General features: G+C 42.2%; 1 pseudogene; it reads left to right on the top strand.

The window, feature by feature from the left end:
- Positions 1-14,585: 14,585 nt before the first annotated feature.
- Positions 14,586-15,439, top strand: LOC118978953 (ornithine aminotransferase, mitochondrial-like; annotated as a pseudogene).
- The last annotated feature ends 1,986 nt before the right edge of the window (positions 15,440-17,425 follow it).

A 17,425-nucleotide genomic window follows, 5' to 3' on the forward strand; every position in this document is an offset into this window, starting at 1 on the left:
GCAGCGTGTTGTGGCGGTTGCTTGTAAACTCTGCCTTAAGCTGCTTGTTTCTAACCACTCCTTCCGCTTCATCCCATTCGGCATCTGAACCTCACTAACAACGAAGGAAGTAAAGTAATTTTGGAGGGAGTGACATGGAGGAAGTGTGATTACTCATAATATAGTGCTAAGTCTCTGCATAAGTGGACAGAGGCCAGCCAGAAGTTTTACTGGAAATTTCACAGTAATGCTCTGGCTGGTGTGGCTCAGTGGGTTGAGCATTGTCCTGTAAACCAAAGGGTCACTAGTTCAATTCCTGGTCAGGACACAAGCCTGGGATGTGGGTCAGGTCCCTGGTTGGGGACAGACGAGAGGTGACCAATTGATGTTTCTCTCTTACATCAAAGTTTCTCTCCCTCTCTATCCCCTTCCCTTCCCCTCTTACTACAAATAAATAATCTTTAGGGAAAAAAAGAAATTTCACAGTAATGTTACTCAAACAGCTTGTATTTTCAGTAACATGAAAGCAGGTTTATTTTCACCATACTGTACCATGTCTCCTGTAAACAAAACCAGAAAGCTTTAGGATCTCTGAGATAAACATTGAAAAAACAAAGTGTGAAAGTAAGCTGACCAAAGAGCCCATTGATTTAAGGTGAGATGAAATATCACGATACATAAAGTATCATGTATCTCTTAACTGACTTGGCAAACTCCTCTGCAATATCGCTGCATGATATTATATTTTTCAACCTAGTTACCAATTCTGGATGAGTAATTAGCAGTCAGCACCTGAGCTGTCCTTCTTCATGATCGTAGGACGTGCTTTTTTAGATCCCTGGAAATAACAAGGACCCGTGTTCTCCGAAGGCTTCAGCTGGCCCCCAGAGGTCACATAATGGTACAGCCTCTGAGGCCCAGATGGCCCTGCGGTGAAACCAATCGCCAGGACTAAGTGGATAACAGCCACACATCAAGGGCTGAGACTTTATTTGTATTGAGTATAAATTCGTGTGTGTGCACTTGCTCGTTCCTTCATTGGGAAGGTCTGAACCGAGTTTCATTTTGAAAAAACTGTCTTCCACAAGAAGTGAGCCTGGCAGAAAGGTAGTATGTGAGTAGAGATGGCACAAGAGAAAAATTATTACAAAGAGCTCGTAAGTTTTGTTCTTATTTTGTACCTTAAGGAAATTATAGTACAGAAACAAATGCAAATGCAAAGTGCAGCTGATGTCAGGCACTTTTTTTCTGTGGCACATGTCGTAGGGTCTTACTATTGGGGAGCTGATATCACAGATCATTCTCTACTTACCTCTGTTCTTCCCCTTCCCGGCCTTTTCCTCTCCCTGGTCATGACCTTGCTCCAACTCCCCACACTGGTTGTGCTATTTCACAGCTCAAGACCCTTTCCAACTGGCCCCATTTCAGGAATGACCCTCCACCCCAGAGCCCAGGTCACTATCACCACTTTAGAACTGATTCCAGCCTGTCCACTGGGAAAGTCATTGTATTCAGCACAATAAAATTTATGAAATGTGGAATAAAATATGCAGTAAGAAATGTAAAGAGGAGAACAGACAGACACACGGAAACTCTGCACACACACTTTAGCAGAGTTTCCACATGTGCAAATAAAGGATAGATACATAAACCATGAGAATTCAGGGGGATTATTTCATTTCGTAAATTCTTCATCTATATAATATTGCTCAGCACCTCAGAGCCACTGAAAGATTAATTATAAAGATATGGAGACCCCTGGGTAGCCAGGTGCTTCATTTTCTTCTGAACAGGATTAAAAATGCAACAGATTTCTTGCAAGACATAAGACACTCTAACGAGTCATGGTCACTGACATTTCACTCCTGCCTCCTACTTCTTGTCAATTGTTGCCTAAACACATGCTTTAGGAAAATAGAATCTGTCACTCTGGCAATGATCCTGGTTCCTTTTGTTAATAATCCTCAGCAGCAGAAAATGAAGAAACTCCACTTTGGGGGGAGTCCCTAAAACCCAGGATACCACCCAAGGAATTTACCACCGGGAGACACAGCAGGTAAGAACTCTGAGGATTATTCTTAGCACACTCTGGAACCAGGAGAAGCTGAGTGGGCACTCGGTGCCACCCACTATGCTCCAAACCAGCAGGGGGCAGTGTGGCAGAATCCGCCCCTCAGAAAAGGAAGTGGTTCACACCAGGATCCAGGACCAGTTCAGGAAGAGGTGAATTGTCCATCCTGGATTCCAGGACATGGGAAGTAGCAAAAGCACAAGTTTCAGAGAGAGACTGACTCAAATTTTGATTTGCTGCTTGCTAACTGGGTGACATGACCTTGCACAAGTGACTTCTTGATGTCCATTTTATCATTTATAAAGTGGAATTATTCATATGCTCTTTACAGCGTGATTGGGTAAAGATAACAGAACTTGTGCTAGCCACACAGATATTCACGCATTTTGGTCTTTGCAAGGGAAGCCTTGACCTTTTTCCATGAACGTATGGAAATCCCCTTATTCTTAGACTCAGTAGGCTTTAACATTACCTAAAACAGCAAGGTGTGCTTTTCTGACTTAACATCCAAAATTTAAACATATTTTTGCCATTTACATATAGTTGATGACAGGGATGAAACAAGATAGCTGTAATTCTCCAGGTAGTTACATGTCTGAAAATGTGTGTTCTGAGATCTGTATCTGATGTAATAACCGGAAAGCCTCTGGGCTACCTCTGGCCTAAACACATGTGTGTTTGCAGCAAACAATGGCCTGTGCACACACACACAGGGCACCTGAAGAGTTAGGAAATCGAAGAAGCTTATTTTTAAAGAGCGTATTGGTTATATTTTCAAAGAATGTACTCAATATACTTTTGTTCAACCTCAGCGAGCTTTTCAGGTTAAGGAGCTCTAGGTGTAAAGCAATGGTACCATTTTTTAATCTGAAAAAGTGTAATATACACACATCATTTTCTGTTTTCCAGACTTCTTTTGATACATGTTGCTATATCATTGGAGGTGATTTTGCCTGCAAATAGTCAGACACCCTTTTTAAGCTGCCATAAACTATATGAAACACATATAAATACAAACTAAACTTTTATAAAGAACATATATGCAACTAGGTGGGGTACACCCATCTTACGGCTGAAACTACAGGATTTGGGCCAGTTATCAAACGCTGTGCCTTTGTCAGCTCACTGAAAACATGACAGAAGTCACAGTACCTGCCTCCTAGGGGTCTTGTCAGTGTTAAGTGATATGATACATGGAAAGAACTTAGAATCATGCCCAGTAAATAATGTGAGCTGTTTTTTATAGAGATAGCCATAAATGTTAGCTATGAATATCAGGGGTGAGCACTCAATAAATGAAAGCTGTAATCATGATCATTACTATTATCATTATCATCACTCGGAGACTCTAAGTGAATTAGAGAAACATCTGTTATGGAGTTTTCCAAACCCACCAGACTTGCTCATTGCAGAACATAAAATTAATCTTCTTCCCTGTTAATCAACTTCCTTTATTCATAATATGATCAAAGTATTTATAAATAGAAACCTCCAAGGCAGGCTATAGGATGCATTGCTGAGGCTTCTTAGTGCTTAAATTTAAACCAAGAAATGCAAAAAACTTCCCAGAAGCTTTCTGGGCCTTCCCAGCAGTGAGACACAGTCGCATAAAATTTACACTCACACAAACGCTGACACACACCCTTATGTACCACACCCATAATCAGCTTTGTCAGAAGGCTCGAATTTCCATGGGCTTTGGTTGCTTGAAGCAGCCAGAGTTCAATGGGGCTGTCCAGGTAGTGCATTGCATTCTTGTCATGCCATTTAAAGATCAAAAAGTTATAGCATCTTAAAGATAAAATAGGCATCTTCATGATCATCTAGTTTAGCTTCCCAAGCAACGGAAGGTTCTTTAGCAGCAAGAATTCCGGGTTAGTTAGTCCCTCTCTTTCTGGAGAGCGTGACCAGTGACTGAATCATTGCTGAACAAAAGATTTTTCACCTGTTGAACTAAAACTTACTTCTCGGAATCTTGTACTCACTGATCTTATTTCTGTCCCTCTGAAGATAAGAACTCAAGTCAGCCTCCTTTTCTCTATGAAGACTCTTCACCCTTCACAAGCTTTAAAACCTGTTGGATTTCTCATCTCTAGTTCTTCTAACCATTTTTTTTCATTCATTTTCTGAAGGATGGTCATGAATAGTACAATAGGAATACTACCTCCAGGATGAACATCTGTTGGGTTTGCCTGTCCGGTATCCGTTTCCTTCTGCTTCTGTTCAGTGGATTCCTCTTTCACATGGGAACCAACCTCCTGTGGTTTAGATGGTGATAATCCTATCTGCTGCAACTAACTCTTCCAAACTGGGAGTGAGCACGGGGCCCACATAAGGCCACCCCCATCCACCCAGAGTGATTAGCTCAGAGAGGTGACCTCAGTCAGGTTAGTGAGAGTTCACCTCAGGGCTTTGCTAGAACTAACGGGAGAGAGGTCTTCATTCTGCTGCTTTAGTAGAACGTGAGTCCTAAATGTTGGGGAGATGTTTGCTACCCTTTGGTGAGCACCCGTCTAACAGTGGCTCCCACACACAGGAACAGAAGTCCAGACCAGAAAGGGGCAGATTTTTTCCCCCGCAGTGAGCACTTGGCTCCAACATGCTACAAGGTGGTTTATCTCTGGAATTCATATGACATCCGGGGCTTTGTTGTGGTTGCTGCTGTTGTTGTTGTTGAGGTTTGTTTCTGTCACTTTCAACTCTGAAGAAAATTAATGAACTCACCTCCCTTACCTTTGCCAGACCACCGGATCATGACGCAGAGTCCAACTTCCTCTTGTCTCCACTCCCCAGCAGCAACCCTGTTCCCCTGAGAGCAGGCGCCTGAGAAGCTGGTGTTACCAGTTGTTTGGGTTTGGGAACCCTTGGTTGCAAGGAGAGAAACTGGCATAATCAGCACAAAGAATAAGAATGCTTATTGGAAGGATACAATAGTACACATAAATGAAGGCTTCCTCTCCTTTGAGTTGGATCTGATTTATTTTGTTTCAATGTCTCAACATACTGACATTATTATAAATCTTTATTCTGTCATCATTTAAGTGAGTTGTTTCTGGCAGATGTGTATCTTCTGCATAATTTTATGAGAATGACTTCTATGGTTTTATTAAACTATTAATACAAAAGCTGAGGAAGACGAGGCCTCAGAGCCCTGTGGCCCATCACTAGAAATTTATACAGGTTAATCTGACTATTCATTAATATCTTTTGGGTCTAGTTAGCCAGCCAGCAGCAAAACTGGCTAACATTTCTCTAATCCAGGTTACATTTCACCATCTTAACCATAATGAATCTCAAAGGAGACTTTGAAAAATACCTTTTTTAAAAGAGAAAAGTAACAACCCACTGTGCCTGGCATCCATTATCCCCTCACTTCTTTCCCATGGTAACTTCTTCCAAAGAACTTGTCATTTTGAATTGTCACTGTCTGTCTTTCCAGTAAGACTCAGATCCCTGAGGCGGCCAAGCTCAGTGTCTATCGTAGCATATTGATGTTTCCCTGGTCCGTTATTTGTTACAAAGTAGGTTCTAAATGTTCTTTTTATCTTGCATCTTAATGATTGAGGAAAATTTAATTAATTAGAAAAAAGAGGCATTGGGGGTAGGGGAGAGAAAGCAAGATGGAGATTTCTGCTGTAATTCAGAAGAGATTAGTTTGACCTTTTTTTCCTTTTTTTTAAAGATTATATATATTTATTTTTACAGAGAGAGGGGAAGGGAAGGAGAAAGAGAGGGACAGAAATATCATTGTGTGGTTGCCTCTCATGTGTCCCCTACTGGGGACGTGGCCTGCAACCTAGGCATGTGCCCTGACTGGGAATCAAACCAGTGACCCTTTGCTTTGCAGTCCAGCATTCAATCCACTGAGCCACCCCAGCCAGGGCAAATATTAGTTCAACCTTTTAAAAAATGTATAAAATGGTGGCATTGGTTTTTGTTAACCAATACTTGGTTTCATTAAAAAACAGAAGTGTCCTTAGAATTATTCTTATGCTTACAAACCATGATTAGAAAGCTGGAAGACAATAAATAGATAGGATAGAAGGAGATGGCATAGAAAAATAGAGGACACAGGCTGAGATGGGATAAAATGAACTACAGAGGGACCAAACCTTCTGGGAACAGAAGGCACAAAAATTGTCTGATCCCCAGTGGGTGAATCCAATCACCTTCTTCCTGATCCAATGGCCCAGGCACAAGGAAAGTTCTGATTTGGCTTCTGTGAACTGGACTCCAGGATGGAGAGGAGGTAAACTGTCCGAGTACATAGGAGAGACCACTTGCCACAGAATGAATGTTTGTGTCCTCCTAAAATTCAAATGTTGAGACCACATTCCATTGTGATGGTATGGGGAGGTAGGGCCTTTGGGAGGTACTTAGATTTAAGTGAGGTCATGAGGGTCAAACCCTCAGGGCTGAGATTAGTGCCCTTGTAAGAGACCCCAGGGAGCTTCCTGGGTTATCCCTCTCACCATTGGAGACTCATCAGAAGGCAGTGAACTATGACTCAGGAAGCTGGGCTCACCGGGCACCTAATCTTTAGTGTCTTGATCTTGGACTTCCCAGCCTCTGGAACTGTGAGTAGTAAGTTGCTGTTGTTATGAGCCACAGCATAGTTCTCTGGTATGGCGGCTCAAAAGGAGTAAAACACCACTATTCAGATTTTATAACTTAGGGAGTTGAATGTGCTTCAAATGAACTGGAATATATCCTCATATATATGGGAATAATTTCCTTGGGCAAACTATTGAAATTTTATAAAATGTGTATTTTCATTTCCATAATAACCCTAAGAAATGATCTACCACTCTCCCTCTTTTTTCTTTTTACAGATCAAGAAGCTGAGGGTTAGACGTGTTACATACTAACTAGCCTTGGGTCAATGCTGAAATCGTGGTGTTGCCGGAATGTGACTCCGTGCCATCATTGCAGGGCTCACCTGAGTACCCGAGCTCTGTATTTCGGGACTTGACTTATAGCCACCAGGGACTAATAGGTTAAACATATTTATTGTTACCTCCTTTTAAAATGCCCACAGTATTTTTTTTCTTAAGAGCCATTTAACTTTATTTTATTACTCACTGTTTCTTCAATAAGGCTTTTAATAAACATCAAGGTTTGGATCTTCACTTGAAAGCAAGGAGCAAATGCCCTAGTAACTGGCGGTGACGTGCACCACCCCGTGGTCCGAAGGATCTGTGGTTTGCTCACATGTGGAAAGGACATGTAAACTGCTTGTGTCAAATCCCTGATCGCAGACGTGGGGAAGAGACGGTGAAAGGCTCTGGTCAAGACAAACACAGTCTTCTGGTCAAAGATTTTAGGTTTTTCCCTTTCTTTGGTTTTTCCCCCCTCAAGTACCATTATGTTACCCTCAATTAGTACTTACAATCCTTGAAAGTAAAGCTGAGTCAGTGGCCATGCTATCTATATTTTTTCTGCATTATCATTTTTTATTGTGAACACCATTATGGAGCAAAAAGAAAGAAAAATAAAAATTCCACTGCTCTCGGAAAGTTTGCAACTCACAATATTTATAAAGGTAATTAGCAGGCTCTGTAACTGGGCATGACTTCATTTCTTTAAAAATTAATCAAATATTAAGTGAATCTTTTACTATGGATAATTATTTATTGAAACCATTAGCGTGAAGTTTCTAAAAGCAAAATGCAAGCACCTACACCATCACTCAAAGGATGTGATTTTCCCACAGAAACTACATTATAAGCAATGTAGTTGCTAAAAGTTAACACATTCACAATAAGAACGCTGCACTCCTGAGGCCATTTTCCTATGAGCAGTGTTTCTGCTCTTCCTCTTCTAGGTTCTTGCTTTCCCTCTTTGTTTCAGTACATCCCGAACCACGGCTGTAGAGATTGATGCTCAGTGTGGAGCTGTATGGCGAGTTCTGATTCTCAGCATCTCTGGGTACCAGAACTGCCCCCAGCAACTTGCACTTCCTGAAAACTGGGAAAGGGTTGGTTGGTTCTAACCCTCCAAGGAGTTCAAGTAGCTCTCAGCTGCCCCAGGGGCATGGTTCAAAGTTTCCTTCATCAGATCCCAGGGGCAAATCAATAAGGGGGGCCCAAATCAATCATATTGTTTTGATTCAGGTGGGCTGGGCTCACTGGAATTATTGTCAACAACAAAGAGGCTAACTCAGATGCAGAAGACAGGGTTCAGACTGGAGGGTTGCCTATGCTATTTGCTTAAAGGCATTATTTTTTGCTTGTTCTTCTTACCCTGTTTTTTTCTTTTTAAAGATTTTATTTATTTATTTTTAGAGAGAGGGGAAAGGAGGGAGAAAGAGGGGGAGAGAAACAACAATGTGTGGTTGCCTCTCCAGTGCTCCCCCACTGGGGACCTAGCCAGCAACCCAGACTTGTGTCCTGACTGGGAATCGAACCCATTGCACCTTGATTTGCAGGCCCACACTCCATCCACTGAGCTACATTAGCCAGGGCCTTATCCTGTTTTTTTTGTTTTTGCTAGAGACTTGTGTGGTATCAGAAATTGTGTGACATGTAAGAACCTATGAAGTAGAGAAAAGGTGTAACGAGCTATGGGAATAAGGTGGTTAAAGATAAGATTGTGATACTTGATGGCAAAGACAAGGGACATCCATTTGCTTAGCAGATATGCAAGAGAGATTTAATCTTGGCTGTGAAACCCCTGTGAACAAGAAGCAAGCCCATGAATATAAGAAATTTGGTAAGCCCTAGCCAGGGGTCTCAGGTGATTGGAGCTTCGTCCTGTACACCAAAAGGCCGCAGGTTCGATTTTCAGTTAGGGCATAGATCTAGTTTGTAAGAGTGATCCCCAGTCAGAGCACATATGGAAGACAACCAATCGATCTCTCTCTCTCTCTGTCTCTCCCCTATTCTCTCTCTCTAAAGTCAATAAACAGCCCTAGCCCTGGCTGGTGTCGCTTAGTGGTTTAAACATGGGCCTGTGAAGAAAGATTACCAGTTTGATTCCCAGTCAGGGTGTATGCCTGGGTTGTGGGCCAGGTCCCCATTTACCAATGGAGAGGCCACCATTGTGTATCTCTTGCACAATAATGTTTCTCCCCCTCTCTCTAAAAGTAAATAAATAAAATCTTTAAAATAAACATATCCTTGCGTGAGAATTAAAAAGAAATTAGGCAAGGCACAAGCCACATGACAAGTGGAAAGTAACTACAGCAGGGGCAGAGTGGGTGGGTCTAATGCCAGGCTTAACTCACTACCTTGGCAGCCTTGTCAGGGTCAGGAGAGGGAACTGAGAGCAGATCTTCCAATCAAAGCTCACTGGGTAGCCAAGAACTCCCAGCAAAGCTGGCTCAAGGACATAGGCAGCACAGAAGGACACTGAGAAGTGTCCCAGGGTGTGAGGTTGCTAACCAAAACATAACTCTGCCTTCTAGGGTCTAAAAAGCCCTCCAAAATAGGTCATGCAAGCCCTCCACTTGTCCGTGGCGGTGCGACCCCCTCATCTCCCTTGTCTCTGCCTGCATCCTCCATTCTCTCCCCTTCTTAGCTTTCACACAGTCTGAAAAATGCCCACTCTGAGTTTCAGGTTTCTAGTACCTTCCTGCTTCAAAGCTCCCCTAAAACAGTAATCTACGTAGGAAAGAGTCCAAATTTTGAGGAACAGAAATTCCTGGGAGAACGCATTTGTCTAAACCAGGTATGAGGGCTACTCCTAGAAGTTCTGCATAGGACAGGCATCACGGAACAAGGCTATGGCCGGGTAAACCTAGGTGACGGTTTGAATGGTAAACCTAGGTGACGGTGAGATGAATGGCAGCACAGAAACATGATGTAAGACGTGGGGGAAAAAGAGAAGAGCACATGCGTTCATCCCATGAACATGTGTTGAGATCTTTGTGCACCAAGCACCATGCTTGTGCTTTGAATTCAACCTCTAAAGCACTTCTCATCTCACTAAACTAAACTTATAAACACCCATCTGTAGTAAAATGGGATAGGTGCTTTCACAGCAGTTTGCATCAATTCCCGTGTGAAAACAAAGAAAAGAGAAGTAATGCCCCCTGAGTGGTTCAGAGAAATCTTCAAAGGAGTTGGTATTATGACTAAGTCTGGAAAAACCTGCAAGATTTTTACAACAGGCAGGCACAGAGAAGCCTTCTTTTCAAAGCCTTATGCTGTTTGATTCTCCTAACAGTGCTGTGAGATGTATGGAGCAGACTGTTTCTGTTATCTAAGTGAGAAAACAGAATCCCACAACAGTTTAATTAATTGACCAAGACCACATAGCCAAGGTGGAGTAAATCCCAGGCTTGATCCTGAGATTTCCGACCCCTAGTTCACTGCTTTTTCTGTTTGTTTATGTTGTGTTATGTGTTGGGATGAGAGGATTGCCATTGTGTTGGCCTGTTCTATTGCCATCAGTATCTTTTGTGCTGTGGTTGAACCTGCCTCTCCTAGGCTTGGTCTCCATCACTTTCTTTGCAAAAACTTCTGCATTTAGAGCATGTATCAGCCCAAGTCTTGGTGGAAAACCAATGACAACTTGAGTAAATTGATTAAGGTAGAGTTTGATAAAGGTGTTATTTACAGAGGTGTGAGCAGGGTTTCAGGGACCAACAGAGGACACTACAGGACGCCAGAACTGGCAAGAGCAGGGATTCAGCATCACCATTACCACCACTAGGTCTGAAGGGCAAAATGGGAGTGAAGTTATCAGAACCCAGAGCAGGTGGCATGGAGAAGCCACCTGGCAGGAACTGTGGCTTTCTTCACAGGACAGTCAACCCATGACAACTGCGATTTCACTCGCTTCCAGCTTCAGAAGTCCCACTAGTGCCTTACATCAGCCAAACCCACCGGAAGTCAGAAGGCATGGAGACCCACTGATGAGATCCAAAAAGGCAAGCCTTCCTGGGCAAGCTCACATTAGAGAAGAGTGGGCAGTGAATCTGGAGAGCTGAACAGGAACGATCCAGCATTGGGAATAAGGGGGGTCAATGTGGGAGGCGAGGGGTGGTTTCTGATCTGTTTGTTTCATGCTCTTTTCCCACCCACCCACACCTCTGACACTGCACACACACCCCATTTTCTTTTCTCCCTTTCCCTTGATATTTCCTTTTGTATTTTGGGAATCTGACTACACAAGTCATGGCTCTGGGTTTTCAGCCAGGAATTCACTCCGGGCTCATGGAGCCAAATCTATTTCATCTCAGTCTTTGGTCATTGCAAGTCCTGAACTGAACTGGAGGGTGTATGTCTGCCAAGGTGAAGGATGAGTTGCAAAGGAAGTACTTATACGATTCTGTAGTGTTCCAAACCACGTTCTTTTCAAAGACCTTCTTGGTATAGTCAGAGCCACTGCTCTGTGGGATCATTTTGAGGAAAAAAATCTTAGAGATCCAAGCTGAAGTTTTTCATAAGCTCTGCCTGGATGAGCCAGTGACTGCAGTGGACCAGCAGCCGAGAGTCTGCTCTGTTCTGTGCTTAGCAGAGAGGGCAAAGGTGGGCCAACCCGGAGGGGGCAAATGAGCACACCATTCCAGCCAAAGGAGGCTCTTTGAGGAGACTGGCTGGGAAAAGTTCATTTTTCTCTCTCTTAAAGGAATCAGGACATCTAAAAGTTTATTTTTGTGGAGAAATAATTTGGGGGGCTCCTGCATGAAATTTGCCTTGATTTCTACTTTGAAAAAAATTCATGGGCATGTAAATTATAGTTTTAATCATATTCAGTAATATTCTCCCTCTCCGAGCCTTGCTAGGAGAGCCACTTCTATCATGAACCAGAAATGGGGCCATTTAAAAAGGGTAGGTGGGTGGTAATATTTACTTTATATCATGAAGATTAATTTCACAAAATTTGATGTTTTACCTCAACTATGTATCCACTAAAATGAACCAAAATCTTATACTCAGATGATACTGCAATTCTGTACCTTAAATCAGAGGTCTCAAGTCAACAGTGGGCAGGTATGATGTTTCTACAGAAGCAATTGTTCACTGTTCATTGCTGTGTGTCCCCACCTTCTCCCTTATGTTCGCCCATCTGAGTCCTGCAGACGCTTCTAGCTGACTATTTCTCTACTGGGAGACCACCCGCCCATGTTGGCCTCCATCATGGACTTTGCCCAATGATGTCTACATATTTTTTAGTTCTTCTTTTGCACATGAACAGCAGTTCGGTTGTGTTGGCATCCTCTTACCCTGGAGATACCCCAAAGAAGTGCAGGGAGGGATCCACGGGGGCACTAAGGCGGAAGCACGCAATCCTTCACAACAGGGCATTTTGCAGAAAAGGGAATTTCTAGGAGAAAAAAGGTTGGTTTTTTTCGGGGAAACAAAATGTCTGTTCTTTTATCTTCTATGCCTTCCCTTTTAACTTCTTTTTTTGGCTGAACTTCTATAGAGTTGGGAGGAAGTTTTGAGTAAGTTTCTAATGTGTCAATTGGCAAAGCTAAAGGGCTTCATGAAATAATGGCTACTCTCTAGTCCAGCGATTTTCAACCAGCGTGCCACAAGAATTTTTTTAAAAACATGCATTACCTGACTATTTAGTTAAAGGCACTGAGCTCTTTTTCCTTAGATTGTCAAATTTTTTTTAAATGGCAAAAGCCTGTAACACAACAACAATAGCCATCCAATGTGAATGAATCAAAATTATACCTACTTTTTGGGCAGATCTGCAAAAAACATGGTATGTTTTCTGGTGTGCCACAGAATTTTAGTCCCTGGTTTATGTATGCCATGGGATGAAGAAGGTTGAAATCGCTGCTCTAGTCTAATATCTGGTATGCGAAGGTACCAATGTCAAGTCAGATGTAGGCTAAGTCATGACCTAGGAAGTTTCCTTCTCTTCTGGTTTTGCCCTATGGCCAGCGTCTCAGGACACATCTAACCCAATCATCCCCAGCCAGCAGTATCCCATGGGGACAGCCTTTGCATTTTCAAGCCTACCAAAACAACCAACCCACGTGACATCAACTCCCTCAGTAGCCAACCTGAGGAAGCTAACTAGTTCTCAACAGATGTGAGCAGAGAACTAAGGGGTCACTTTGTAACTAATTCCAGGTAAAGTATCTGCATTTAACCTGGGGCTTCTTGGAGACATTGCTCAAATATACAAATGTCACTCTAATGGTGAGAATTTGGAGAGCTTTGGCACGTGACCGGGGGCAACTGTGCCTTCGGTAGACAAGGCCTTTTGGAAGGCTTCAACTCTTGTCATTCTAACCTCAGTGATGCCCCTTTTTGCATGGGGGTCATCCCTCCAGTCTTACGATAGGACCATCAGGGTCTGGGCTTGGAACCTCCAGGCTGCAGACTCAGATGTGGAAGGCATTTGTAGTGCTTCAGCTTTGTTTGTTTGGTCTTTGGAACACACAAGCCAGACGGCGCTCGGTAAGATCCAAGATGAGTGGCAGCGCTGCTTGATGACTAACGCAATTAAATAAGTCTTGGCGCTGGCACAGCAGCACAATAACAAACCCCATAGTGCCGAATGCTTCTGCCAGATGGATTGCTCAAACCCTTGGAAGTACACTCAAGTACACATACTTCATCACTGCAGGCCCAGTTCGTGGAAAAATGACATGGTACTTGTGTGGGCGGAAGGTTCCTGTCACTTTTGGGGGGTAATCAATCCCATCGTCAGCTTTCAAAGCCAATATTGTCCTGATTTCCTCTCTCGTGGGGTAGGGGTATTGAAGTATTAAAAATACAATGAATTTGAGAGCTCTAATAATTTTTCCAAATATCTTAGATTTGGAAATATCCTTAGATTTGGAAATATATCCTGATATATTTCCAAATATCCTTAGATTCCAATATCCTGTCCCACTGCCTTTTAAAGTAAATTTTGTATTCATTAAATTGGGTCCCACTTTTTACTTTAAATATACGTTATAGCATTTCTTCTATTCAGTTTATTAAAGAATGCAACTAACCTGCTCAGGAGGGATGTATGTATTGAAAAATAAGTTAAACCTCATTGAGGCTCCAGCTCAGTCGAGGCTGTGAGTCCTGGGCAGATCATGAAGGTGCCGCCGGGAGTTATTGAACCCTGAAGACCACCCCTGGATCTCAAGTTAACAATCTGTATTCTCATCTGAACTGTGGGAAGACAGGGGAGCTGATCAGTGGCATTTCTGCCTGAAGGACACGAGGTTTCCCACACCAGCACATTTCCAGGCTGTCGCTGTGCCTCGCCAGCGAGTTCACTCCTCAGTGACTTCTGCTACATGTGTTGCAACTACAAACACAGTCCAAAGCCCTCTATCCTCTGATTACATTTTTGAACCATAATCCAAATATGGTGTGCACAACTACCACCCTTTACCTATAGCCCCGGAGGAAGAGAAAGGTATTTACCTGTGGGATGTAGAAAGCAGAAAATATTTTGATTTCTGGAGTGCTCAGCAGTGCTGTGAACCAAGGACATTGTCGTCCAAAGACTGTGAATGCTCTGAAAAGTCAAGCAGACAAGTTGACCTTAACTACTCAGCTTTCTATAGTAACGCACTTGGTGAATATGAAGAGTATGTTACTAAACTTTCAACTACCACAAAGTTCTTCCTATGAATATAGGAGTGGAGGCTGGAGATACTGCATGCAAACTGGCTCAGAGATGGGGATATGCCATGAAGGGTATTCCAAAATGCAAAGCAAAGATGATTTTTGCAGCTGGAAACTCTTGTGGTAGAACTAGTCTGCTATCTCCAGTTCCACACACCCAAGCGTTATGATGGTTTTGGACCAATTATGCCAGATTTCAGAATCATTCCATGTAATGATCTGCCTGCTCTTGAGCATGTTCTTCAGGATCCAGACATCACCGGGTTCATGATAAAATGAATTCAGGGTGAAGCAGGCATTACTTTTTCCTATTCAGGCTAGCTAACAGGCATGCAGAACTTCTGCACCCTGCATCAGGTTCTGTTTATTGCTGATGAAACAGAGACAGGATTGGACAAAACTGGTAGATGGCTGGTTACTGATTATGAAATGTCAGACCTGATCTAGTCCTTCTTGGAACGGCACTATCTGTTGGCTTACACCCTGTCTCTGCAGCATTGTGTGATGAGGAAATAATGCTGACCATTACACCAGGGGAGCACGGGTCAATATACAGGGACAATCCACTCGACAGCCGAGCAGGCACAACATGCCTTGAGGTTTTGAGAGAAGAAAACTTTGCTGAAAATGCAGACAAAGTGGGTGCCATCTTAGGAAGGGAACCCCTGGAGCGACCCTCTCTGACACTGTAAGTACTGTTGTTGCTATCAGAGAGACCAAAGATTACTGACTCTGAGATAATGGACTGAGATAATGGACTGACCCAAAGCTTGGCGACATCATCAGGTTTGCACCTCTGCTTGTTATCAAGGACGATGAGACTTGGTAGTCCCTGGAAATCACTATCTAGGCCATCCTGTCTTTTTAAGGCTAGTGACTTCAGGGGTCCGGAGGCCTGCTGCACACAGGCAGCTTGGTGAAGTCGTGGAAAAAGCCTCTGTGTTCCTGCCTTAACACAGGCATGTTCCGCTTACCCTGTCTTCAAGGACTTTTCAAAAACATATATCGTTTCCAGTTCATACATAATACAAGGCAATTTGCAATCATGCAGTCTGCTGTGCAAGAGAAAGGAATGGTGTCTACAGTCAATTACGTGTTTTGTGCGCTTCCTTTTAATCAAGCCCTGTATAATTTATTTACATTTTTATAATTTCCTTGCTGATGTAAATGTATTATATTTCAAAAAGTTATATGGGATTTGACAAAGAACACTGGTTTAACCTTACAAAGTTGGATTATAATAATTGAATCTTAGGAAGAATTAAGGGATTAACCTTACATAAACTACTAGCTTTAAATAAACTTCATAATGGGTTAGCCAAAAAGTTTGTTTAGTTTTTTCTGTAAGATGGCTTTAATAGAGCTTAGTCATGTTTGACTTCACTTGAAACAGTTTTGTTGGATTGTATTGTGACAGTTGTCATATCAAAGTGCATTAAAAAAACTTATCAAAATGGGTAAATTTTTGTGTAGCCATTTTGATATTGAAAATGGAAGAAAATAAGCCACATTTTAGCATATTATGCTTTATTATTTCATGAAAGGCAAAAATGCAACTGAAACACACACACACAAAAGGATTTGTGCCGTGGATGGAGAAGGTGCTGTATCTGATTGAAGCGTCAAAAGTGGTTGGCAAATCTTCATGCTGGAGATTTCTTGCTGGATGTTGCTCCACAGTCAGGTTGACCAGCAGAAGTTTATAGTGATCAAATCAAGACATTAATTGAGAACAATCAACGCTGTAGCATATGGGAGATAGCTAACATACTCCAAACACCCAAATCAATAATGTTATTGTGAAAATGAAAAGCACATCTTTTATTCTACTGAAAAACCATGGAGTTTTTGGCCAACCCCGTATTAGTCAATACCAGAATCAGTGTCATTATTTTGAATTAAGAATTAATGTTTAACATTTCCAAGCTATGTTTTAAGTGTTGATATAATGTTTTTGAAAAACCACTTCTTTTTACTTTTTATTGAAACTTAAAGTTTCAATAAAATATCAAAAAATCTTAAATAATAATCAAATAGTCTTTTAAATATCAAAAAATCTTAAATAATTTTAAAAAACCTAATTGAGTATATTGTTCAATCTACTTATCCCTAATAAATCAACAAGACAGTCAATGTTTCCTTCTATCAATATTTATCACGTGCAAGGCACTTGAGAGATGGAGCTTCAGCACAGTGTAATCTCTCTCCTTGAGGAGTTCGGAGTGTAGCTGAAGAGGCACATTGGCACTTATGAATGGCTGTGAATAAGAAGTGTGGATAAATAAACGTGATAACTGATGTTATGTGGCATTGATTGGTACTGTTATTCGAGTTCAGGGAGAAAGAAACAACTACAGGAAAAAAACAGACAAACTTTTCAAGGAGGTGGCCTATGACTAGACCCCTAAGGTCTTATTTGGCTTAGGTAGACACGGAGGAAGAGAGTCTATGCAAGCAAAGAGACTGTGGTGGGCATGCATGAGAAGGCAAGGCTGAAGGAGGGGAGGGCTTGGCTGGGAGAAATGAGACACCAAATTAAGCTATGTGAGGTTAGCCTACGGAATGTCTTCAGGTAGGCAGAAACATTCAGGCTTTGTGGTGTAGTCTACAGGGAACCACTGAAGGCTTATAATGAAAAGCTTAATTTCATAACCCTTTGGCTAGAAGATCTTCCATTATGATTCAAGTGGCACTAAGGAGGCCTGAGACTAACTTGGTTTAAGTGCAATGGAAAAGGAAAGAGAGATGGGAATGATGTTGAAAAAGATCTATCAGGACCACATAAGAATCAAGGGAAGACTGGCTCATAGCTTATCCAGACCCAGCCATGATGCTC

This window comes from Sturnira hondurensis, unplaced genomic scaffold (assembly GCF_014824575.4).
Source record: "Sturnira hondurensis isolate 20B ecotype Veracruz unplaced genomic scaffold, ASM1482457v3 Scaffold0022201, whole genome shotgun sequence".
Lineage (NCBI taxonomy): Eukaryota > Metazoa > Chordata > Mammalia > Chiroptera > Phyllostomidae > Sturnira > Sturnira hondurensis.